The sequence below is a fragment of the Equus przewalskii genome, chromosome 8 (genome assembly GCF_037783145.1).
Source record: "Equus przewalskii isolate Varuska chromosome 8, EquPr2, whole genome shotgun sequence".
NCBI lineage: Eukaryota > Metazoa > Chordata > Mammalia > Perissodactyla > Equidae > Equus > Equus przewalskii.
This window is the reverse complement of record NC_091838.1, coordinates 8,818,478-8,836,553: the sequence shown is the minus strand read 5'-3', so window position 1 is coordinate 8,836,553 and position 18,076 is coordinate 8,818,478. Positions and strand designations below refer to the sequence as shown.

Genomic DNA, 18,076 nt, shown 5'->3' with positions numbered 1-18,076 from the left:
GAATAATTGAAGTTTTCATTTAGACATCTTAATTGTGGAGACGTCAACCAGTGTTTCTCAAACTTCCCCAATGAACAGAATCATCTGGGGAGCTTATTACATATATGGATTATCAGGTTTTCTGCTGGAAATTCTGGATCGGTAGGTCCGAGTTGAGCACAAAGTACTGGATTTTCTTCACTCTCGGTGGGTAATATGCAGCTACCAAAAGAAAGAGAATGAGGAAGATCTCTATCAACTGATATAGAGCAATTTCCAAGATATGTTAAAGGCAAAATTCAAAAGAGTATCTGTGGTATGCTATTTTTCATGTAGGAAGAAGGGACTATAAGAAAATACACACGTATCTGTGCAAAAAAGAAATGCAGGAAGGATAAACCAGAAACCAGTGCAACTGATTATCTACAGGAAGCAGATGGGAACTGGGAGGAAAGGAAGGAAGGACGGGAATGGCGTAGAAGGGACGAGAAAGAGATGATACCTAAGTATACCTTTCTGTATACTTTTGATTAAAACTGAACAGTTTTCACATACCCAAGTAAATAATTAAAATCAAGAAGCATTTGGAAGGATCCCCAAATGGAACACAAACAGTAACAGGTGAACCTAACTTTACTACAAACACATTAACAAAATCACACTGGAGGAAGTGGGGAAGAACTAACCTCAGTAACTTTAGAAAATAGTATTTTAATATAGTGCAAATAACCATACACTTAATATATACTACTAATAATATTTAATAATATTAATAATACATTTATAACTAATCATAATAATAAGGCTAAAGACAGAAAGAATTGTACACAGATATTGAACTTGTTAGTAAATTTATTTTTCACAGGGGCAGAAGTTAACGATTTTTAAATATTTTATGTGTATTCTAGAACTGAGCAAATACATAAATGGATTGTAGATAATGAGAATCAGGTTTCTAATTGTTAAAGAAAGGAGTTACAAGTAAGTATAAGGTAAAGGAGGCTAGAATAAACCCTATGGTGTTGGATTGGAATCAAGGTATCAGTTTGAACTCATTCTCAATTTGAACTCGTGTGTGTGTGTGTGTGTGTGTGTGTGTGTGTGTGTGCGCGTGTGCGCGCGCGCGCGCATGCGAACACACCCGGACGGATACATATAAAAATAGAAGGAGATATTTGTACGTGTGGATGTATTCAGATATATTTTCTTAGCTCTGTCTGTTGAAAGGGCAATGGGGAAGCCTGGGTAGCAATAAGTACACCTCATACCAAGATGCTGGTTTGTAAATACCATTATTTAAGGCAAGGAATAACAACTCCATGGAGAAATGACTGATCGAAGGCTAGGACAGGGGAAAGTAAAAGATGGGTCTGGAGCATTTTTTGTGGTGCCAGAAAGTAAGCTACTACTCAAAAAATTATATGGCTATGTAGCAAAAACAAGAAAGACAGCTTGAAGGAGTACCAATCACCAAATCTGGAACAATTTGAGAGACAAAATAATTAATGCTAGTAATGGCTTTTAACCCATAGAATAAAATAAATATCCACAAGTTTATACTGATATATGTAAATAAATAACTGAATAAACACATAAACGAAGGAGAAGGAACAGCTCTTCGTTACAATCAGATCATAGTTAATAAATGTAGAAGGAATCATGGAAATAGATGATGATCATTTACAGTAATTATTGGAGTCAGGAATTATTAATGGATACTAAAATTGGTGTGGGGAAAAGAAACAAGAGCAGAATATTTGAGCAATCTCAAATAATTACAAGGGGAAAAATAGTAACTTTGCAGTTATCATTATAACCAAGTCAAGTTAGCATCACCAGTAATGAAACATGGATTTCTTGTATCTCCTAATACAGTACACTGAAAAGGGCATAACATCACTTCTGTGGTATTCTTGTGAAGAAACACATAACCTCAGTCTAGCCATAAGAAAACACCATGGAAACTCAAATTGAGCAACATTCTGCAAAATAATGGGCTAGGAATCTTCATTAGTTCAAGGTCATGAAAGAAAAGAAAGACTGAGGAACTATTCTAGAAAAGAATGAGGAGATTTGGCAAATAAATGCAATAAAGGATCCTGGATTTGAACCTGGACCAGGGGATCATAGGAAATATTTTCACATGAGTCTGTTAATTAGTTAACAGTATTGTGTCAATGTAAACCTTCTGGTTTCAAAATTATACTGTGGCAATATAATCTGTTAACATTTGGGAAAGCTGGGTAAAGTGTATATGCGAACTCATGCTGTTATGTTTAAAGTTTTTTGGTAAACTAACTTTGATAAAGCAGTTCTGTGAAAAACTTAATTTGGATGTTTCTGAGCCTCTTTTTCGTATCCCCATAAAAGAAAGCTCCTCGTTTAGGAATAATACTGGTTCAGTGGGGAAGATAAGATTTACACAGGTTCAATCCTAACACTCAGATAGTATGGAGTAGGAACAATCAACTTTGAATGCCATTTCATGACATTATATACTTAAATGTCATGACATTATATACTTGTGTCATAATAAGTAGAATGCATAGACTACACAAACTTACGAGTTGAAAAACCATAGACTCATAGAATTGTCTTGTAATAAAGGCTCTTACTCTTCCAACCCCTTAGCTTCAACCTCTGCTAAAATACTTGAGTGATAGGGAGTTCATCATTTTAAAATGCAGTCTATTTTATTGTTCAAAGGTTCTACTTGTTAAAATGTTCATCTTTTTATCAACCAAAACCTGGATAATTGGTCTAAAATCTTCAGTGTGGAACAGTCCAATTCCTTTTTCACAGGACAACTCCTAAAATACTTCAGAACCACCTCCTGGCTCCTTCTGAGTCTTGTCTCACCTCATCTATTCCTAGTTCCTTCAGTTACTTCTTATATATCTTAGATCCCAAACACTTCACTGCACTGATCACTTTCTTCAGCATAACTCATTTGTTCAATGTGGTACTTTAAGCCTGAAAGGAGTTGTTTACTGGTATCTGTAAAAAATTCAGACATAAAATTTCCAATCAGCCAATAATGCTTCACCTAACATGATCTATATACACCACTTGATAAGCAAAATTAAAAATTCCAGATCATTTCATTCGTACAGAGTAATCTTAGGATGTCCTTGTCTCTAATGTGCAGGCAATGTGAATTTTCTTTGTGTGCCTCTGTAACTTTGCTCTATTGCAGGCTACCAGAGGATGCTCCAGTGATGCTGCCTAACAGTGATATGAATGTGATACTTGCTATGTACTAACAAATGAGACATTCAAAGGGATCCTTTGTTCCCAAGAGACATAAATATACGATTTTTTTTTCTCTACTTTTTGTGTATTTCTCATTTTTATTATTCATCTGTGAGCCCTTAAGTGCATTCACCAAACTGCATCATAAACATCAAAATAGATTACTTCACTTTACCTTTTATGAGATTATTATACTTATCCACCAATATTTGAGCCCTTAGTCTGGGCAAATCATCCTAGCCAGTGAAGTGCAGAGGTTCAGAGCATGGAGTTGAATGTGCGCACACACAGATTTGAGTGAATTACTTAATCTCTCTAAGGCTTCATTTCTGTATGTGTAAAATGAGAGTAATGATAATATTGAACTGAAGAAGTGGATGGTAGAACACACTTAGTGCTACATATAAAGAGCATATTTGACTACCTGACAATAAGTATCCGTTCACTCATTGTTAACATGATGGCAATGATGATGACGATGACGATGAGGCTATCAGCAGGTGTCCTTATTAGGCCTATAAAAATGGCCAGATAAACCACAAGGTCATGTCTGTGTCCCTTTGCTTTCTAAGGCTACACTGCCTTTGCCTTCTCACTTGGCTGCCACTCCTCATCCCAGGGCAGCTCAGATCCTCTCTTCTAAGAAGCTTTCCTGAACCGCTCCTCTAGAATGAACTTAAAATGTGTTTCTTGCATTATATCATGTGCAAACTTCTGCAGTGAAATTTACAACACTTTATTGCAATTTTTGTCTCTACCTCAGATTGCAACTCTTTTGAGGAAAGAAACTAGGTCTTATTCCCAGAACCTAAAACAGTGCCAAGAACATGGTAGGTGGTCAATAGTTTTTTGTTCATTTGTTTATGAATGAAGTAGTGAATAAAAGAAGGAATGACTGTTACAAGGTACTCTTTGCTCTCTAGGAGCCAAGTCATAAATGCTTAGTTAAGCACATTGAAGTTATTTTTTCTAGTATCTTATAGAAAACTCTTAATTAAAGGTCAGACTCATTGATGTGCACACAGTCTTAAGAATGGACTTTCTCATAACTTGTATGATTCCATATGAACGAAGTGAAAATTAATCCATGGCAGGCTTTCCTTTATTTATATTTATGTAATCTTAAACTAATTTAACCATCTCATCCTTCTCAGTTAAGTTACAAACATTAAATGTTTTAATATTTTATTAATATTAGTATTAATTAATTAATTAATATTAATAAATAAGGGTCAGACTAGCTTTCTTTCTCAATTCTGTATTCTCATATTTAAAAAGAATGTCAAAATTTTAACTTCTTTGCCTGGCATCTTCTTCTAGATTCAGTTAAAGTGTGCTCCTTAACAATAATCCTATTTTTGAAACTAATAGAAGTGGGTTAAATATCTAGTGATTTCGACTTCTTGTGGTCAGTCTCAAGGTTTCTTTAAAAATAATTCCCGTTGAAATGCAAATCAAAACTACACTAAGATATCACCTTACACCTGTTATAATGGCTAAAATAACCCAAACGAAAAATAACAAAGGTTGGAGAGGTTGTGGAGAAAAAGGAACCCTCATACACTGCTGGTGGGAATGCAAACTGGTGCAGCCACTATGGAAAACAGTATGGAGACTTCTCAAAAAATTAAAAATAGAAATACCGTTTGACCTAGCCATCCCACTACTGGGTATCTATCCAAAGAACTTGAAGTCAGCAATTCAAAGAGACCCATGCACCCCTATATTCATTGCAGCATTATTCACAATAGCCAAGATGTGGAAAGAACCTAAGTGCCCAACAACTGATGATTGGATAAAGAAGATATGGTGTGTGTGTATACACACACACACACACACACACACACACACACACACAATGGAATACTACTCAGCCATAAAAAAGGATAAAATGGTCCCATTCACAACAACATGGATGGATCTTGAGGGTATTATGTCAAGTGAAATAAGCCAGACAGAGAAAGACAATCTCTGTATGGATCCACTCATATGTGAAAGTTAAACACGTGGACAAAGAGAACTGATTAGTGATTACCAGGGGAATAGGGGTTGGGGAATGGGCACAAAAGGTAAAGCAGTGCACCTACAATATGACCGACAAATAATAACGTACTACTGAAATTTCACAAGGTTGTAAACTATCATAACCTCAATAAAAAGTAAAATAGAATAACAAAAAAATGGTTAGGACAGTAAAATAATAATAATAATAATAATAATTCCCATTGACCACCATATCTGTACTTGTCTTTTTTTCCTACTAAAAACAAGAAAAAAATTCATGGTGGCAGTTCCATAATCATCCACGAGGGGGCAAACATATCTTATATACACAATGAAGTGAAAAATAGCAGTAATAAACTAGTTACATTGGAGAAAAAAATGGAAATGGAGTCAATAGTGAGATTTGGCCCGTATTAGAAAGACAGCGATTCTACATATATCTTTGGAGATAAGATATTTGTTTAACTTTTACTTTTTATTCCTATTTTCAACGCCAGAGGAAGTACCTCTGAAAATAGGAGGCAAATGTCTCTTTAGAGATAAGCGAAGCACTTGAACACACTGCAAGCTCTGTTACACTGATTTCTATGTAAACAACTTTAAAAAGTAGTTTTGTAAAACGCATTTCTGAAAGACTTTATGAAAACTGCATACCTCACCTCAGATGATGCCATTGACTTAAAGGTCAAGAAATTACAGACAGGACTTCAGCTGGAAGACACATGGAGGATTTCTGAGTAACAGTGGACTATGAGAGTTCTAGTTGTGTTTACTCTTAACATGCTTTTATAAGTCAGGATTTTCAGCTCTTGTGATCCAACATACAGTTAAAATCAAGTGTAGTGCTCAAGGTCTAATTCCTCGGTTCCCTGCTCACCCTGAGCAGAGTCCATGATCCCTCATTAGACTCACTCCTCTGTGTAGACTCTGAAGTCCCTTGGCCCTCGCTCTCAGTTGTATTGGCTGTGCAAAATGTCAACCCTAGTGAAACAGAACCTTATGCCAATTCAGCACCTGTGCCAGCAGCTAAGCATGGCTTGGGAAAACTGAGTAACCTTGCTAATTGTTCTCATTTAAATTCATAATCATTAATGCTATGTAAACTCTTAGTACTTACTAGAAAGTAATTACTACTTAGTCAATTCTCTTTCCCTCTGCCCTAGGCAACAATTTCATAACTCTCTTTCCTCACATTTCCAACACCTCTTTTTCTCTCTAAGTTCTCAGCTGCTTCTTATTTCACTGAGAATACAGGTGGGATCAGAAGAGAATCTCCAAGAGCTCCAAACATCACGTCAACCATCCTCTCCAGGTAGATCTGAAGCACGTGACCTGCCTTCCGTCCTTCTCTGGCGGAAGAAATGTTTGTTCTCTGATCTAAGGCCAAACCCTCTACTCTGCGCTGGCTCTCTCCACTCTTGTCTAATCAAGGATTTCCCTTCTACTGTGTCACCTCTCTCCTGCATCATCAATTATTTGCTCTCTACTAGATGCTCCTATCAGCATACAAAGATGTAATATCTCCTATATTAAAGGAAAAAAAAATCTTTTCTTTGTTCCCACATTCCCATTCTAATTATGGGCCCATTGCTCTGCTCCTCTATATAGCAAACCTACTCAGAAAGGATAACTACTTAATGTTTCCACTTCCCTTTCTCCCATTTACCTATTTTTGTCCTCTCCACAACATGGAAACTATTCTTTTCAAGGTTATTAATTATCTCTATGATGCCAAATCCTATACTGAATTATCAGTTCTCATCTAGATCTACTGGAAGCATAGGACTAATAATCAATCTCTCTTCCTAATAACACTTTTCTACTTGGTTTCTGGGACAATTCTTATCTCCCTGCTCATTTCCTCTTATATGCTCTGCCAGATCCTCTAGATACTGGAGTGTCCCATAGCTTAGTCTTCCAACATCAGTTATTCTCTGCCTACACTTACTTCCAAAGTGATTTCATCTGGTCTAAAGACTTCAAATACCACGATGATTCAAAAATCTTCATCGACAGCTATGGTATCTTTCTCTCCTGAATTTCAGACTAACATATCTAGTTGCCTACTTCACATTTCCACTAAGATCTGATAGACATTACAAATTTAGCATGTCCAAAACCAAACTCCTAATCCCCTAACGTCCTCTCTTGGCCACATCCTGAAAGGCTCTAGATGATTTTTCACTCACCTACCTTTCTAACCTAATCTTCTAACAATTTCCCCCTTGGATCATTTCACTACAACGAACAAACTAACCTTCCAGTCTCTGGAACACATAAAGTATAAGCACACCTACCTGCATATGCCAAACCTCTTGTTCAATGCATTCACATGGCTTGCTCTCACACTTCTTTCAAATCTCTGCTCAAATGTCGCCTGAACACTCTATATAATTGCCCCGACTCTTGTATCATTACGCTCCTTCATGGCCCCTTCCACCAACTAACACGCTATATTTATGTATCTATGGTCCTATCGTTCCAGTGGAACACAAGATCCATGAAGAAGAGATAGACTTGTTCACTCCCGCATCTCCAGTGCCTTGGACAGCAGCTCATCTGAGACACTCCACCGGCATCTGCTGAATGAATGAACATCAACTTGCCTGATGACCAAACACAGTTCACTGAAACTTACTTTTTAACCAAATTTAAATTTTCTTTTTTTATTAGCCTAAACTGGATTTGAGGAATTAAATATTCCTTTTTCATGATTTAATGAAAAAGTATATAGGCATAATTCTTTATCAATACTATTTAATAATCTATTCATTACAATAGAAAAGTTTTATTGCATTGTACTTTTCTGCAGAAGGAGTTTATCGGTTTCATCAGATTCTTTAAATGACTTGAGGTTAAAAAATTTAAAAACATTGCCTAATTAAATTGTTTTATTTCATGACTTCATAACAATGATTTTTTTTAAAAAAAGATTTATTTGAGAATTACTTACACCACACTATTGAATGTATCATATGCCGTCTACTAAGCATTTCACTCAAGCAAATACACAATCACCATTAAATATAGAGTTCCAATTACAGGATGCTACCTGTATTATATAGATCTAGTCTTATATGACAACTCCTTACCAGTAGAAACAAGGTGAATTTGTAGCAATGCCTAAAGAAACGGTTTCTGTTCTGTTTGTAGTCACTTTTCTTTCTTTCATTGTCCTATTTGTTACATCTGCTGATACTATTCAATATCTAATACGAGTCTTCATATGAATGACTGTTTTTGTACTCTTGTAGCAGTGCTTTCATATTAATGCAGGAACGTAGAAATTAGTCTACCTATAATTACATGCACACAATTCTATTTCTATTACTAGAGTTTTGCTATCCCTGAATTACATTTGTACTTATTTTACACGATAAATGTTCTGACCACATTGAAAGAGTAGATGTTTGTCATAAAATTTTAAGATTTCTGTAGACCATGATTAATCAACCCAAGCTGAGCAGCCACCACACACAGAGACACAAATACACACACAAACACACACACACACAAAGGTGCTATTATAGAAATTCTCCTCCTACCCTTGATCATAAGTCAAAATTAGGTAAAACAATATTGATCGTGGTGCACTAAGTGTCCAATTCTTTCCTAGTAAACCAAGTTTCCAGCTTTAGGCAGACCCCTATGGGGTGAGGAGAACTGGAGAGCTGGCAGTCAGTGGGTGACAGATGCTGGGGCCAAATCACCCTGACAACTCCTCTCCATAATAAATCTGAGAAGCTAATCTCTGCTAAATTGTTAATGGCTGCTAATGAGATCCTCCATACTCAGTTACCCTTCCTGATAGCATATTTGCATTTAAATGAGCCCCTTCTGGAAGGACTCCCTAGCCCAAAGGAGCGGTTCAAATGCTGACAGCTTCAGGCACCCAGGGCCTCTGGCTCTGGTTTCACATTGCCCTTGCTGAAACTCATGATATCATTAGGCCATTTGATCTCTAATTCCAGAATATCAGAAAGGAAGCGTTCCAGATCTCAAAGTCATGATCCAAAGATTAGGTTTCGGAAAGGACTGTGAAATGAAAACTCATAGAGTAAAAAACTGATCTCTTTCACCTCACTCTAGCCTCTGCTCAGCAAATTAAGTTATCTCGCATACTGGTGCATGTCAAGTTCCAAGAAGTCAGATTCAAACCCTATATGTTGACCTTAGACATTCTCATTTCTTTTTCCTTTTCTGTCCAGTTCCCCTCTGCCTCTCACCATGGTACAGTATCTGAAGCAGTGAATTCCTGCCACTGAACAACTTTAACTTTTGTCTTTTCCCCAGCACCATCAACACTGTCTCTCTTCCACAACTAAAAACACCTAGTAAGAGTGCTTTGACAGAGGAAGGAGCCTAAATTATCCTGAGAAACTGTCTATCCCTCCAGTGAGTTTGGCTTCATGAATAAAAACTGCAACAAGAAGGACAATAAAATATGTTCTGGGAGCGCCCCAAGTCACCACACTTAATCCCCACTGCCTCAGACAAATTGAAGGAAAAGATCAAAGATCTACTCTCACTCTTAAGGACAAGCCTAGGTAGTAGCCATTGTTCCCCTTGTTTCAAAGATGAGACAAAGTCAGGCTGTGCATGGAAGGATGCGATCCCAGGTCTGATCAACTGTGAAACCTTGGACCTCCAGAGTCATTTCAGTCCTCTGGTCCCCTTTACCTTCTCATCCTTCCTCCCCTTGACTTTATGTGAACTTTTACCTCTAACGCCTGATACCTAGCAAATTCTTCCACTAAACTGTAAATTATTAACCATAAAGCTTAGCATGGTCTCTCTTCCAGGGTATTTAGAACTTTAAAAGGAGATGGAAGTCCGTCAAGTGGGCAAGGATAATGCTTATCCAGCATGAGCTCCCCCTAACGTCTGCACCAGGCGATTTCATGTCATCTCATATCCTCACAATAATCTTCTGTGGTTGGGATCCTAAACTTCTTTTTACCAGGGACCCCGTTGACACAGTCACTCTTCTTAAAATAATGCTTTTAAATTCACAAAATATAATACATAGAATTTCGAAGGAAACATCACTAATTTTAAAATGAAGTTATTAAAATATTTTAAAAACCAAATTTGTGATGTAGAAATGTAGGGGTATTTAAGCTCATTAGATAACAAGATGTAACATTGGTTCTATTAACTCCTATACTCAAAAACAGTGATGTCGGGGGAATAGGTTAACAATTCTGATCCTGACATACATGTGCACTAGAACTGAACATTAAGCAAATGGATAGTGGGTGGTAGGAGCCATTTTTCTCACTATGGAAGCAGGAATTTACAGATAAGCAAAGAGAGGAAGCTAGAATGATTTACATATTAATGGATTAGTGTTGGAGACATTGGTATGCACTCATATATAGCTCAACATAGATACAGATGGTTACATAAATATTTATAGATATGCATATATACATAGGTTAGTATAAACATAGATTTCTTTGTTCTCTCACTTGACAGAGCCTAAACAAAATAACACCCCACTAGCAACCAGCATGCCTGGAGCCCAGATCTTAGTTTCTATTACCACTCTCCAATAAAAGGAACCAGAGCTCCTTGGAGAAATGGCTGATTCCAGGACTGGGGCAGGGAATACACAAGATGGGCCAAGAGCATATGTAGTGTCAAAAAGTAAGAAATTGTTAACACACACACGCACACATACACACACACAGACTCCCCAAAGGGAATATGTCAAAGGAGCATAGGAGTCAACAGAAAGAGATTTGAATGGCCAAAGCTGGAACAATTTGAACAGGATACAGTAGTACTGGATTATAATACAAAGTATAAAATAATATCCATAAGTCTATATTGATATAAATAAATTAATATTTGCGGGAGAATAGATAAGTCTTCTGTGCAGAAAAATTCCAAATACTGCCCTCAAGGAGGTGGAGCATAACTCTCACTCCTTAGGTGTGGGCTTCACACAGTGACTTCCTTCCAATAAGTCCAGTAGGGCAGGGGTGGAGGGGTAACTTGATAGTGGAGAAATCTGAGACACTACCTCAGCCAGGTGATTAAGGTCATCATCAACAGTCATAAACCACATTGATAGTATGTAGCCTTGCTATGATGTTATGAAAATGGCACTTTATCTCTGCGGTTGTCCTCCCAATAAACCCTAACTCCGTTCTTATCATGAGAAAGATTACAATGGTGAGGCATGCTACAAAATATTTGATCAGTACTCCTCAAAAGTATCAAGGTCATCAAAAACAGGAAAAGTCTGAGAAACGGTCACAGCCCAGAGGAACAATAAGGGGACATAGCTAAATCTAATGTCCTGTCCTAATGGGAACCTGGAACAGGATTAAGGATATTAAGTAGAACCCAAGGAAATCTGAATAAGGTACAGACTTTGGTTAATATTAATGTATCAATATTGGTTCATTAACCGTAACAAAGATACCATACTAATGTAAGATGTTAATAATAGAGGAAACTGGGGATGAGATATATGGGAACTCTGTACTATCTCCTTAATTTTTCCGTGTATCTAAAACCATTCTAAAAAATAAATAAAAATAAGTCTATTAAATAAAACAAAAACTGTAATGATGATTTGATTGTAGCATCAGAGTGGTGATATTTTGAGATATCTACGAAAACTGCAATAGGAAATGCTCTGTGACTTCTATTGGTGACTAAATTTCAGGTACTCCTAATATTACTGTGGTTTGTTGTCTGCATTTATCTTTAAAGGAAATGCTAAATGCTAAATTTCAATTAGAGGTTAGTGAAGCTAAAGATGTAATATTCCCATCCAGATTCCACATACTCTGTGATACAGATTAAGAACGCTCTGCTCTATGGTGACATTAACGTCCTATTTTTATGAAAGTGAGGTTGAGAGAAACAAATCAGGTTGTTTCAGCTTTTAAAAAGCATATGTTACAGCACAAAGGGCACGATCTGCTCCCGGCCAAACAAAAGCTAATCGTCAAGAGGCAAGATGGTGGCAGAGAAAGGGCATTTTGTTACAGCTTACTAGCAAGAGGAAAGATGGCCGGCTAATGTCTGGAAGAACCATCCTAATGGGGCACAGAATCTTGAAGCAGTTATATAGGCCAGTGGGTTATAGGGAGGGGTTAGGAATGTTGACCCTCTGGTGTTACAGACTGGGAGTCGCCACACCAGATAGACTCTCTGTCTGAGTGTCATCACATTCCTAAGGAACTCAAAAAAACAAAGTTATCCTCTTATCGCAGCTGGGAGGTATATCCACAAGCAAGGGTCATAAACTCCACAGAGCACTTAGACCTCCTCGATGGTGCATATCCAGCTGGGTTAATCAGAGGTCATTCAAAGTTACAATATGACTTCTTTCTAGAACGTGACTTCCCTTACGTCAATCTTGTGTTGAAACGGTGTGGTATACATTTTAGGACCAAGAAGTCTTACTGAGTTTTATTGAAACTCTGTTGCTACACTACCTTCTAATTTTGGAACTGCTAAACAGAGGGATGGGAACATTTTATTGAGCAAAGGTGCTCCCCTGACCTCACGCAATGCACGGTTTAGGTTGCTGGACAAATCCGCAGGCTAAAGCTGGCCTGGACCTAATGATGGGCATTTCCCAAAGCAAAGCAAGCTGAAGGAAGGAACACCGCTCACACAAACCCTAGTGTCAAAGAACCTCTCTACTTGGAAATGGCTAGACAATAGCAAAAGAAACCCTGGCTCAGCTGTAAAGAAAGCAAATCCTTGGTCTTTTTTCCCCCTTAAACCCCCAAACTGCTGATCTAGTCAGCAGAGGAGAGAGAGAGGGAGAGAGAGAGAGAGAGAGAGAGAGAGAGAGAGAGAGAGAGAGCCTGAGAGAGACTTGTTAATAGCTGGTGCCAATTTAAAGAGGGAAGGAAGGGGATTATATGCTTATTATTCCTAAAGCCAATTCGGATAAATCCTTCGGGAAAGAAAGAGATACAGCCATCTGCTAATGTAGATTCTGCTTCTTGGTTTCCAAATTTTATAGCTGTCACCAGAGCAGTCTGCCCACTTTGAGGGAGGGGGGTCTCGGGTGTTAGAGGGAACATCTGTCCACCAAGGTCACCAGTAAACACGAACAACATCCTGGGGCGACCCCTCTCTGTCTCCTTGAGTGCTTTCTCGGGTCGGTCCCACTTCTCCACCCCTTTGGGAATTTCCCGTTCCATTACGTAGGCGAGAGGGCGAGAGGTCCCAGCTTTCATAATTGTGAGTGGTGTGGCTGCATGTGCGTGCTTGTGTGTGTGTGTGTGTGTGTGTGTTGGGGGAAAGAGGAGCGTGCTCCAGGGTTCTTCGAAAGATTGCCAATTTAAAACATCTGGGGAGTGTTTGAATGTTTATCTTCAAAGACAATCCCAGTCTCCAATTCAGCGAAATGAACAATACTGATAAGGGAGATGCGGAGGGTGGAAACCCACACGGTGGAATGGAGCTGTCCATGCAGCGGGAGGGACGGGGGAGCGCCGGCAGGAAAGCGCTCTGCAGACCGTGTCTCTCTGGCTCTCCTCTCTCGGGCCACGATCCGGAGACGCTTCCTCTGTCAAAGCATTAATAGAAAATACACCTAAAACCCGGAGGGGCAGGGGTAACCGGGTGCCATGTCCAGGCGCCCTTCCCCGGGGCCCGGAGAGGTCCCTCTCCCCCCGCGGCTGGCGCGCAATGCGGCGCTCCGGCCGGGCGGGGGATGACTTCATGCGGCCGAGCTCGGCGCTCGGCGGGAGCAGCTGCTGCAGCTGCAGGTGGGGCGGGGGCCGGCAGAGCTGACCGCGACCGCGACCGCCACCGCGACCGCGACCACGCACCCGGCCGGCGCGGCGCCACTGCGGCCCGGCCCGGCGCCCAGGACATGCGCTGACTCCGGCCCGAGAAGGTAAGCAGCAGGCTATTATTAGCTTTGGCCACACTGCGCGGTGCTTTCCGCTCGGTTACTAATGGGGTTTGCAATACAGAGGGAAGAAGGGCAAGAACCGCGCTGCATCCTGCCGTGAGAAAGGAGCAACAACTGGGATGGAAATGTTCATCAGCCGAGTGCCTGAGATCGGAGGAGCGGTGTTAATGGGCAGACAAAGAAGGCGGTCAGCCTCTACACTCTTTTAAAGATAATCGTCCATTTCAATGCCAGGCTCGCTTAGATGTGGAAGAGGATTCCAAAAGTAAAATAATTTCATTTGCACTTTTCCCTTCCTTCCTTTAACCTTCACTTGGTTCTTTTCTGGTTTTAGAGCAGCAGGTCCTTGCCAGCAGCCTGGGGAAGTGATCAGAAATCTTCCCTCTCCTTCTACAGTCCGTCGTCCTCCCCTTTCCAGTTGTCAGAATGGGTCTGTGCTCATTTCAATGTCAAAACCCTTCTGCAGTATTAGAAAGAGTCTCTGTTTCGAAGAGGAGAAACTTCTCTTGTCTCCTGGAGTTCAGCTTGGGTTGAGAAGCACTTGTCTTGCTTCTCCCTTCATTCCTCATCTTCTCAGTCAATCATTTCATTGATTTTTTTTTTTTTTTCTATCTGGGATGCTGTGCCCATTCACAGGCCAACTCTTGTCAACTCCTATCCCCCGCCTCTGTTCCATGACTGATTTTGTCAAGGGCATTGCCTTAGACCTGTTTTGGTGTTCTTTCTCTCTCCCTACTGATACCTGTGTCCTTTCGCCGGATACATGGCATGAGAAATCCTGCTTTTAGCCCAGGACCAACATGGTCTCCAATAACTCCCTTCATTGTAGTCACTGCACATACCAGAAGGGTTTTGAGGACAGCAGGATCTGTTGGGGTGTGAGAAACAGGACCAGACCTACAGATTTTGCTCCCTGTGCGTAGGCATAGGTGGAACTACTCATGTGAATGTCAATCTTTCTAGCTTTCTTGAAGGTTTTTCAGTCCAGCTGTGTTGTGAGGCACCTGGCTGTGTAGGGTTTGGGGCAAGTCCTTCCCCGAAAGCAAGCAGCGCATTTGTCCTAGGATTCCCCGATCACCTCAGAAGGGTTTCCAGAGAGGCCTTCCCCACAGGCAGTCAGAAAGCCAATGGAGCTCAGGTTATTTGAGCATCCTCAACTTAGTCTCCCCATTTAGGGGTTCCTACCTCTTGTCCTAGGATTTCCTTACACACCCCTTGCTGCTGAGCTGAAGTGCCTGTTCCTGTTGCCACCTAGAGATGTGTATTTGAATAATATGCTGTGAAATGGTGAAGATGGCTGTGATGGGGATTGCAAATGTGCCACTTCACCAAGAGAGAACAGTTGCAATAAGCCAGACTGTGGGGCGTCTGTGTGCCAATATTCTGTTTAAAAGGAGATCTGTTATCTTTAAACTTGAAATTAGAGAGACAGTCTGACTCAACAGCCATGTAATTGTATCTTAACAAATTAAAACAGGAGATCAGTGAAAAGGAGTGGCAGGGTGTATAGCTAAAAAATAGACCTCTGCTCACTTTCCTTTTTAAATATTGCTTTTAGACAGAAATACCGGTTCTGAAAAATTATGTTAATTCTATTATATATTATTATTGCTTTTCTGATTACAGAGTCTCTTTTTTGAAATACACTTTAGAAAGATTTGAGTTGGTTTCTTTGTCTCCACCTTCAGTGTCTGAGGCAGAGGGAGTGGACGGCTGGGCAAAGCCCACTTTAAGTGGCCCACTCCAGGGGCTGTTCCCTGGATGATGAAAACCTCAGGACCGATTTTGTTTGTTTGTTGTTATTATTATGTGATGAGTGCACGGTTTGGGTTTGAAATATTAAATTTTCAAGATTCCAGAATTTTGAATCAGGCACACCAACTAGAAGAGGGAACAAAGAACAAGATCATTCTACCACCTTTCTTTCCTAGTCTTAAAATATTTAACTATATAAATAACTATTCTGGATAATAAGTGATAGACATTAGTATAATAATTCATTTTTAAGAAGCTAGTCCAAGGTAAATGAAATAACAGATTAGTGCAATTGATCTTAAGTACAATAAAATTTCTATAATTTTGAGGCGTCTTTATGTTGAAGAGTAGTGCCTGAGAATACCCTAATGATGCTTAGAAACTGCAAGTGTCTATTATTGGCTTCTGAAGAAACTGAATTCTTTGGCAATAAATGGGTCAGGATTAGGGGACTGGTGCTGCCTAAACCAGCGTCATACCTGCCAGTGATTTCACAGGTGGGAAGGATCCACTCAGTTATGGACTAGAGTTGGAGAAGCCTTTGGGGAAGAAAGAAAACAAGTAAGAAAATTTAACTTTTTTCATTTCGATGCAACTGAAGAAGGTAATTAAATTTAAGGGATTTCTGAATTTGGACTTTGTTATGTGTTAACAATTTCTGAGCAAAGTTTTAAATTCACAACCCTAGAAGAAATATATGTCTGATTTCATGCCTGAAATTGATGTATGACTTTATTTCCTTTTCTTTAAACCTTTTCCAAGGAAAGGAAAGATCACTTGCCCGGTGTTCAGAAATGGACGGGGAATGAAAAGTAGAAGGATGCGCGCTATTAGATGCTAAATGAACTGCAGGCGCTTTTGTAGGTTTGACAAAGTGGAATTGAAGTCAGTCTGCTGCTTTCCAACCACGTAAAAAAAAAAACCTTAGTCTGGGGGCGGTCAATGTGATCAGTAACGTAGAGAGTACGAACTGAGGAGTCAGGGTTGCTCTCTCGTTACAAAAGGCATTTTCTGATGCTGCATTGCTGCCCTTAGCCACAATCGAAATGGCTTATCCTGAGGTTTCGAAAATGGAAAAGAAAAAAAAAGCAGGAATACTAAGACTGAAGAAGAAATATCATTTCTATTCAACCAGGGCCTCCACTGAGAATGGGGAGAAAAAGTACTATTTTGAAAGTTGTCGTGGTGTCTTAATGGCCAGAATTCTGTCATATTTTACTCTGTTCATTATGTCTTGAAGTTCTCTTCTATGTTCTTTTTAAATTAAATGCTTGTGTTTAAAAGTGTTATTCGTAAGTAATCTGTGTCAGGCACTGACATACTTTTGTCTCTAGTCTCTTACTAATCTCCTTAAACGACCCCGTGCCCAGCCTAAACCACGTGGTCTTATTTCCAGTTTGTGCCCCATGATGTCATGCCTGTATGTCTCGGTTGTTCCTTTCACCCGTTCCATGTTGACCCCTTGCTCACGTCAGACACTGCCTCTTCCACGACGCCTTCCCCGTACGCTCCTTTCTTCTCACATCCCATGTGTTTTTGTCTAAATTCCTAAACCGTGTTTTATCTTCGTGTGTCCTCTTGTGTGAACATGCTCTGCTCTTCTAAAATACCCTTGGAGAGCACGGTTGTGACCAACAACTTTTTCTTACCTGCAACTCACAGTACAGTGCCTCGCTGTGTATACACATAGTAGATGTTCAGTAGTTTGATTTTAGTGAAGAAATTACTCAGTATTTACCAGGGGTATATATCTACCTACTCTTCTCTGCTAGTCAAGTTAGGCTCTAAATAAGTGTGAAAGTACCAATTTAATTGTTTAAAATCCTTATATAATAACAAAGATAGTGAAAGTACATTCAAATAGTTATAGTCAACAAAAGTTATTGTGAGCCCTCATATGTATATTAGTTCATAAATATTAAAAAGCATGGTAGGCATAGCAAAACGAAACTTCAGAGAAGACGTTGTCCCTACTTTCAATATGCTTGTGTTGTATTAAAAAAGAGTAAGCAGAGAAGGCACCATCCACATATCAACACTCATCTAGTTTCAAGGCCCTCTGGGAGGTATTTTCATCTATGGTACCTGGTGTCATCTTTCTGCTCTATACCAATTTTACATTGAGGAAACTGAGTCTCAGAGAAGTCACCTAATGACAGTGACTCTTTCGAAATTACCATGCTGCTCTTT

The 18,076-nt window shown here is 39.5% G+C and overlaps 1 protein-coding gene across 4 annotated transcripts in view; it reads left to right on the top strand.

Annotated features, from left to right (window-relative positions):
• Positions 1-13,894: 13,894 nt before the first annotated feature.
• Positions 13,895-18,076, top strand: part of PKIA (cAMP-dependent protein kinase inhibitor alpha) — an 84,038-nt gene continuing 79,856 nt past the window's right edge. Inside the window, exon 1 of one of the 4 annotated variants that reach the window (XM_008514565.2) lies at positions 13,895-14,113. The gene's annotated coding sequence lies outside the window, so the exon portion shown is untranslated. Of the gene's footprint in view, positions 14,114-14,190; positions 14,397-18,076 lie in introns of those variants that run through there. The other 3 variants (XM_070630406.1, XM_070630404.1, XM_070630407.1) reach the window with 3 other exon arrangements.